This window comes from Lupinus angustifolius, unplaced genomic scaffold, assembly GCF_001865875.1.
Source record: "Lupinus angustifolius cultivar Tanjil unplaced genomic scaffold, LupAngTanjil_v1.0 Scaffold_332, whole genome shotgun sequence".
Taxonomy (NCBI): Eukaryota; Viridiplantae; Streptophyta; class Magnoliopsida; order Fabales; family Fabaceae; genus Lupinus; species Lupinus angustifolius.
The window spans coordinates 134,988-143,908 of NW_017727750.1; the positions used below are offsets into that span (position 1 = coordinate 134,988).

The window sequence follows — 8,921 nt, forward strand, 5'->3', positions numbered from 1 at the left end:
AACCCATCTTCCATTGATGCAAATAGAAGCCCAAAAGGGCAAAACTAGCAAATCAACTAATTGAACAAATAGAAGAATCAAGTAAGTAAGAAGCAAGAGAGATAAGGTGAGAGATGAAATGAACACACCCCTTAGTGGAAAATAGTGTCAACTCTACAAGGAATAGGCAGGAACGAAGATGATACGTTGGTGGAAGCCTGGAACTATAGAAGAATTGAAGAAGGATTGAAGAAGTGTGAATACTGGATAGAGAAGAATCGAATAAGGGTAGAAGAATTGTGAACGGTGTAGCCTATAAATTTTGAAAATCCCACTTCCGTAAAACGACGTAGTTTAGGGGTGTATTTTTAGTTATATAAACCGGCTGGTTTAGTCAAATTTTAACTTGTTCACCAGTTTTGACTAAATCTGATCAGTTTTCAACGATTTTGATACTTGGTTAGAACAACAACCATGTCGTACTAGTTAGAGGTCTGGTTCATTGGTTTACAGGTTGAACCGGCCAGTATGAAATAGTTTTTACATCATGGTGTGTTAATGAGATGGTAAATAAGTATTTTAACAAACAAAAATGAAAATTATAAAAGGTAAATAATTAAGTTAATTTATTTGTTAGGCGTGTGTTCCATTGAAATAATAAATTCACTAAAAAATATTCAGTTTGGATTAAAATTCGAAATCGTTAAGGTGAGTTAATAGGTGAATGAGAATTTGCATTTATAGTTACTATCAAAATAAATGAAATAAAAGCTAAAGCTGAGATTAAGAAAGATAGACGAAATAGTGAACGAATTAAACTAGAATTTATTACTTTTTTTTTTTATTTTGTATCAAGTTCTAGATATTGTTTGCTAATATTCTGTCTATATTTCTATAACTATATTAATCTCGTTTTAGTACTAACTTAAGTGAAGAAAAAAATGAAGTGAGAGAAAATTTGAGATTATTCATAAATGTTAGGGTTGCAATTTGTTCACCAAGTGAGAATCATTAAATATATAATTTTGTTCAATTTTAAGATTTGTCGATGATGGTTGTTAAAGCCTAGGTTATTTTTTAGAAGAATTTCTATTGCCTAAATGTTGGGGTGTAATCATTTTGAGGCTGAAATAGACAAATGGAAAGTTATATTACTATATAATATGATATGGGCAAGTCTTATTTTCCATGTTTTTCAAAGTTATCATCGAAAAGATTATAAGGGTATCGATACCTATTGTACTATATTGATGATGCTTTTTTTACTTGGACTATTCTCGCAAAATAAACATTATCTGGTATACTTCTTATTCTGATTTATAAATGTATAATAATGATGGTAATCTTCTGGACAGACTCTACTGATGGTACTCTCTCTCTCAAGGATGCCTACAAGAGCATCATGCCTTCTACTGATTCAAGGCATTGGTGCAAGCTCATTTGGTCTAGCTCCATTCCTCCCTCAAAATACTTCACCCTTTGGAGGCTTATAAACAACAGAATGCCCTCAGATGAGAACTTACAAGCTAGAGGCTGCATTTTAGCTTCTAAATGCAATCTTTGTCATGTCCAAGTCGAATCATCTCAGCACCTATTTCTCTCATGTTCCTTTGCTACTGCAATCTGGGATTGGTTGAATCATCAATTCCAAATCACAATTGACACATCTTCTGCTGCTAATCTTCTCCTTGCTGCCAAAGGAAGTGCTCAAGTGCAATTCCTCATCACTGCTGCAGTGGTGCTTGCTGTTAACACAATTTGGCACTGCAGAAATTTGAGCAGGTTTCAGGACAAAAAATTACTTCTGCCTCAAGCTATCAACAGAATCAAGAGCTCCCTCACTCTGGCTGGTAATTCTTCCTCGGCAATAGCAAGCTCCTCTCTGCTTGATTCCTCAATCATCAGGTCTCTAAAAGTGCAGGTCAACTATAGGAAATCTCCTAGAATCTTGGAAGTCAATTGGAAGTTGCCTCCCTTTGGCAGGGTAAAAATCAATACGGATGGAGCTGCTAGAGGTCATCCAGGGCATGCTGGAGGGGGAGGAATTTTCAGGGATCATGATGGTTTGTTCATGGGTGTTTTCTCTACCTATTTTGGCATACATGATGCTCTCTATGCTGAGCTTTCTTCAGCCTTTTTAGCAATTCAAAAGGCTCACAGCATGGGATGGCACACAATTTGGTTAGAATGTGACTCATTGTTGGTCACAAAAATTTTCCTAGGTACTATGGTTATCCCTTGGAAGTTAATGTCAACTTGGAGGTCATGTAAGATCCTCATGTCTTCAATGGATTGTTGGATAACACACATCTATAGGGAGGGAAACCAATGTGCTGATTCATTGGCAAACTTCGGCATTGATCAAAATTGCTACACTTGGTGGACTCATCCACCTTCTTTAGTGCTTCCTTATTTGTATAGGAATAGTATTCAATTACCTTCCTATAGGTTTGTAAACTAATCTTGTATGTTTTCAGCTTATTAATATATTATGGGCTAAGCCCCTTGCTTAAAAAAAATTAATGATATTTTGATCTCTTCCATCACATATTTCATTAAACAATTCATATCAACATAATTATTTCTTAACTTCTATTGCCTAATATTTCTTTTACCATTGTAATCTAGTGTTAATGTTTTATAACTTATCAAATTTATTTGATAAATGCATAAAAACATTTCAATTCAAAAAATAAAATAAAATTAAATAAAGCATTTGGATTCTAATATGGGATATTAACTATGATACTTCGAAACAAGAAACTAAAAAAGCTCAAGGACTTATGATCTGAGTTGTTGTCTTGGATTCATTTTGAGAATTAAATTAATTTAGTTAAGAAATGTGTGAAACTCTAATTCTTTTAAGCGAGAAGTAAATGCAATATGAATGAAGTCAATAAGTATATATATATAATTATATTAGTTAAATTTAATAAGAACATATAGATTGATGAAGGTAGATCTTTTATTAATAATAGTACATAGGTAAAACTCTAGTGTTATTATTATCTTGTGGATCACTATGAGCTCTTACATGATAGTAGATATCAGCTTAGTAAAGTGTGCTCTAAATAGAAGAGATGAGACCCCTTCTTCCATGGCTTCCCTCCTTCTCCTTTTGTTGTTGCTGCTGAGGTTGAGCATTTGCAAAGTAAGATTGTTGTTGGTTCTTGATTAATCTCTCAATGTCTTCAGCAGAACCAGGGAATGTAAGCTCCTTCACTTCTCTATCTAACTGCCTTATCACATTCTCTTTAGAACCTTTCAATTTTCAATGATTTCCAAACATAACAGTATGAGTTAGTAACGCCAAAACCAAAGTCATAAAGCAAATATTATTTTTTACAATTAGGTATTTGTGCCAAAAGTTGGCTTTGTTGCCACATTGGCTATGTCCAAGACATAGTTGGTGATTTGGCGATCAATTTTATAATCGTGTATCTACCTTTTAAACTACCTCTTAAGGTTAAAGTGAAATATATTTAATTACAATGTTTGAAATTGAATAATGTTTATGGTACCTACAAGGAAATTCCTCTGGTTTTCATAAGCATTGATGCCAAATCCAAGCAAGCGAATATTTGAGGAAGTGCTGATGGAAATTGGATGACTTGTCGGAATTACGAAAATGTCACCTTCTGTTAATTTACCATTGTACCTTCTCACTTCTTGCTCATCTTGTTGTTGTTGTTGATCTCTTATACCCACCAGTTCATAATTTCCTTCTCCTTCATCAACCACGACTACAAATATGGCCTTTGAGTTATACATAGTGTGGCTAAAAAAAAGCTCCCTAAAATATAAAAAATGAAATCATTAGTATTAGTATTGTTGTCTAAGACGCAACACTAGTGAATAAGTAGAAGGAATTATGTGTATAGTTATTTAGGATGTGATATATGTAATTTACCTCGTTAATGTCTATGAAGGTGAGAGAGATATCCAAATACTGAGCTTGAGGGTTTCTGTCTGGGGTGATCTCGTAGAAGTTGCCAAACTTGTTTGAATAAATGGGTTCATTGCTTCTCAAGTTGAAGGGGCCAGATTTAGATGGTTTGCCTTTTCCTGATAATGATTGAGCATGTTTTCTCAATTCTTGGATTTGTTCCTTTGACACTCTCACTATCACCCCCTCTTCTTGGTGGCTCTGCTCCTGTCCATGGCTTTGTTCCTCATCTTCGTGCTCATCCTTATTTCCTAAAAGAATCCTTTGTATCTCTTTATAACGGCTCTATATTTGAAATCCAAACAAACAAATATGTGATCATTAGTACATATACTCAATTAATAATTGTTCAACCAATGTAGATCAGATGTGATACATTGAAGGTGGCCTCTAGAGTGTTCCTGCTGAAGCCGCTGAAGTAAGACTGTTGGTCTTTAGTACTTGATGGATAGAAATCCTATAAATATACAAATATAGAGAGAAATGAGGAAGAAATTAAAATTACATGGTGTTAAATATGCAATGGGAGCATAGAAAGTTAGATGATATAAAAATAAAAGATAATATGACAGGAGAAGAACATTACATAGAAGTTGCCAGGGTTGTTGATGGGTATTGCGAGCTTGACTACTCAAAGGTTCTGGTTGTCATCCGGGTTAAGGATATAAGAAGTTGTTCCAGCTGGGAGTTTGAGAGCATCGCCATACTCAAGGTTATATGCTTGTCTTTTATTAGGGTTGACTATCATGATTGTGGCTCTACCTACAATCCCAAAATAATGAATGTAACAAATCATTCATTCTCATTAATTAATTGATAGAAATGAATACTACTAGTAATAGTAAGTGAGGTTCTAAATTTAGGTTAGCGACGTCAATTTAAATCCTTGATAATAGTTACCATTGAGTACAACGAGGATGTAGTCAGCATAAGAGTGTTTAGGGAGAATGAGAGTGTTAGGTTTTGATTGGAACTCCATAATGCGGTAGTTTTGGAGATTCTCAAGTCTATTGGTTCTCTGGTCAAACCTCTCAAGCACACGGATTTGGCCGTTCCTATTTCTGTAAAGAGTCTGGAATCTTTCAGAGCTGAAGTAATAAGGGTTCCTCTGTCTGTGTGAGTCTGAGCGAGAACCTTGCTCTTGCTCTCTCTCTTCCCTTTTTTCCCTCCTCTCATAACCACTTTGCCTACCTAAGCTTGCTCTCTCTCTCCCCTTCTACTTTGAGATCGTTGTCTCTTGATAGGGGTGGCAAAATTATCCATAATTCAAAATCCATCCAAATTAAATCCATTCAAATTCATCTGTTAGAACTAATGGATTTAAATGGATATAATCCATCGGATAGTGTTCATAATGGATGGATTCAAATCTATCCATTATATCCAATGGATATCCGTGAGTATATTCATTAAGATGAATATCCAATCCATCCAAAAAAATAAAAATAAAAACATTTTTTTCCAATTAATTCAATATTAATATAAAAAATTTCTCTCACTTTTATAAGCATAACCCTCCACACATTACAAAAGTTGAAAATTGCAATTGGGATTTTAAAAAGTGATTATAAAAAAGTATAAACAATTTCGGCCTTAGTGTTTTATCCCAACATCTTAATCAAAATATAAATATATCATTTTGGTTTTTGACTAATGTGATAATATAATAACAAAATAAAATATTTCAGGATGATGGACTGTTGCATACAATTGGGGAAGTTCCAATTATTAGGGGTGTTAGCGGTTCCGGTTTAAACCATGAAACCGAACCATAAAATGCATTTTGGTTCGGTTTCACGGTTCGATTCAGTTTTTTTTATTTGGAACCATTTAAGTTTGATTCGGTTCACGGTTTTGTAAATTTTGGAACCGTTAGAGCCGAACCGAACCACATATTAAAAAATAATTTTATTTTATATTTGGATAGTTAAGCTTTAAAGTTAGGAGATAAAATATGATTAAGAATTTAGGATTATTAATACATATAGGCTATAAATAAGAGGCAAATATAAAAATTAATTTAGTAAATAAACCTAAATATTTATATTATCTCTATATCCATTAAGAAGATAGAAAGAAAACTAAAAAACTAGTATACATTTTGTCCCTAATCACTAATGAAATTAATTAAATAAAGAAATTAAGGAACTAAAATAAAATAAAGAAAGAACTTGAGGACATTAATAATGATGTGGAGTATTAGGTGTTACTCTTGGACTAAAAAATTGGTACCAAGTTTGTCATTCTTAAATTTTGTTGGATATTGCAAAAATTTTGTGGACTAAAATTTCAAGTTTGTAGTGCGTTGAGATGTTGAATTATTATTGTTTTACTAGAAAGAGTATTAAATACTTTTATGATTGATGTGTTTAGTATTCATTTAGTTGACTCTATACATTGTAAATTTTGTTCAACTATTTCTTAAAGGATTTTTTCAAAAAGTTGAAAAACCACGGAACCGAACCAAACCATTAATGATCGGTTCGGTTCGGTTCCTAAATAAAATTTGCGGTTAATCGAGTAGAACCGAACCATATCTTTGTGTTCGGTTCGGTCACTAAATTGCGTCAAAAACCGAACCTAACTTTTACACTCCTACCAATTATGTTGTACCAGAGATTTTTGCCAATAAGAGTGCTTATAAAAAAACTTCACAAATTCACCTTTTTAAAAGTGCTTATCAAGAAAACACTTTTTAAAAGTGTTTTATAAGAAAATTATTTTCTAAAAAGTGTTTTTTTTAAATCACTTTTTAAAAGTAATTTTTTTTAAAAACACTTTTTAAACATGCTTTATTAAATAAGAATTTTTACAAGAATTTTTTTCTTCAAACTGCTTTATTAAAAATATTTTGTTCAAATTAAAAAAGTGAGTTGGATATCCATTCATCCAATCTATTAAAATAGATACATGGATAGAATGGATGGATAGCAATTCCTTGGATATGGATGGATTGAATAATTTAAAAATGTGATATAATGGATTTATAAGGATTGATGGCTAATTTTCTATCCATCCATTACAATCCAAATCCAAATCCAAATCCATCCAAACTCATCCAATTGCTACCCCTATCTCCTGGGTTGCCACTCTTCTTCTTCCTCTCTCCTTCCATGTTGAGGTTGGTTGTTTTTCTTGCTCCCTCTCTTTACGAGGTTCTCTCCTTCGTTCACGCTCTTCCTCTCGACTTCCTTCGCTCTCGCTCCTACCACGTGAAGGCTCACGATCATGCTCCTCCTCTCTCCTATGCTCTCTTTCTTGCTCCTCTTGGTGCCAAGGGTGTGGTTGTTGCCTTGGGTCACGCTCCTCTTATTCTCTTTCCTGAGGCCTCTCATGATTCTTTATCACATTTTTTCCTCTGTAAGCAATATCGATTGATACTGCCATGAGGAATACTATTCCTAGTAGCAACACTAACGTTGGAAACCCCACTCTCATCTTAGCCATATTTGATTATATTAGATTGCACTCGATGATGAAAATGGGGAATAAGATCACTCATATTTATAGATCATGCATGTTGACGAGTGTTCATATTGACAAATTTGAGGTGTCATGTGCATGCCATTTATCTACACAGCTCATTATGGATATACATGGACGCGGCAATCATGCATATATGCTACTTTGCCTCTCTTATTTCATATTTGTCTTTTCTTGGCTCACCGTGTTTGGTTTGTTCACTATAGAATTATTACGCTATAAAAAATACTAGAACGAATAGAGTTTAAAACAATAAAATACAAATACCAGTTCAAATTTAAAAACAAATATTAGGGTGAGGGAAAATTTCAATATAATAAAGTATATATGTTTGCGAAAAAACCGGATTGCTATTAAAAAATGTGATATATATAATCCAACTCTTAACTCTATGGCCACGTTTATAAAATGTTTGGTTATCATATAAAGCTATGCAATAATAATAATAAATATATGTTAATAGATTTCAATAAAGTAACATGAAAGATAAAATAAATGAAAGACAAAAGTACATAAATATATATTGGACATTAAATGTCATCTTCAAAATTTGGGATACAAAAGTTGGGTTCGATTTGATTTTTAGTGCAATTCAATGACCAAACATAAAGATATGGTTTAGTTCACCTCAATTAATTATCAATTTTTCTATAGGAACTTAACCAAATTGGTATTGAATGGTTTGGTTCGATTTAGTTTTGTTGTTTTCGTCTTCTATTTTTTTTAAATCCATCAATTAAAATTCAAAATGTATTTCATGAGTCGTTGGTTGTCCATAAACTAAAAAACATTACTATAATTATTATTATTCTTATAAAATAGAAATCATATTTTGATAAGTAAACAAATTGAAACTAATAACATATATAAAAAAATATGTAATTTTGGAAGAAGAAAATAAATGATGGACATATATAATATTACAATTCACAACCAATAATATATATAAGAGTTCAATTCACAATTAATAACATACATATCAACTAAGTAGCATATATAGCAATACAATTCACAATTAGCAACATATATAAGATAGGTTCCAAATCATCAGGACACTAGGAAAGTCACAAACATACATATATATATATATATATATATATATAACTATTTAATTGTTTTAGTTGTGCAGTAACATATAATAATTTAGGAAAATAAATAAAACTACAAACCACACAAAATTGATAATTTAAGCCCCAAAATTGGATGAAGAATTCAAACATTACAACAATAATTTCTATTATTTATTTCTTTAATATGTGATTTGATTGAGTTAGAATTGTTCCAAAATTTTCTAACCCATGAAGTTAACCGAAATTAAATTTTTCTTTAACAAATAGCCAAATTGAATAATGAAACCGCAGTGTTTTGTAAGTTGGTTCAGTTTGGTCACATTAATTTCGCGGTTTAAACTAAAAACGGTACACCCCTATTCATAATTAATTTATTGTCAAATTATACAATCCTTATAACTTGGAAGGGAAAAGTTAATCAAATAGAAAAGTAAGGCTAAAAT

At 32.2% G+C, this 8,921-nt stretch overlaps 1 pseudogene; it reads right to left on the reverse strand.

Moving 5' to 3' along the window:
- LOC109341046 overlaps nt 1-7,395 on the reverse strand; it is a 32,011-nt pseudogene extending 24,616 nt beyond the window's left edge.
- Between the last annotated feature and the right edge of the window lie 1,526 nt (nt 7,396-8,921).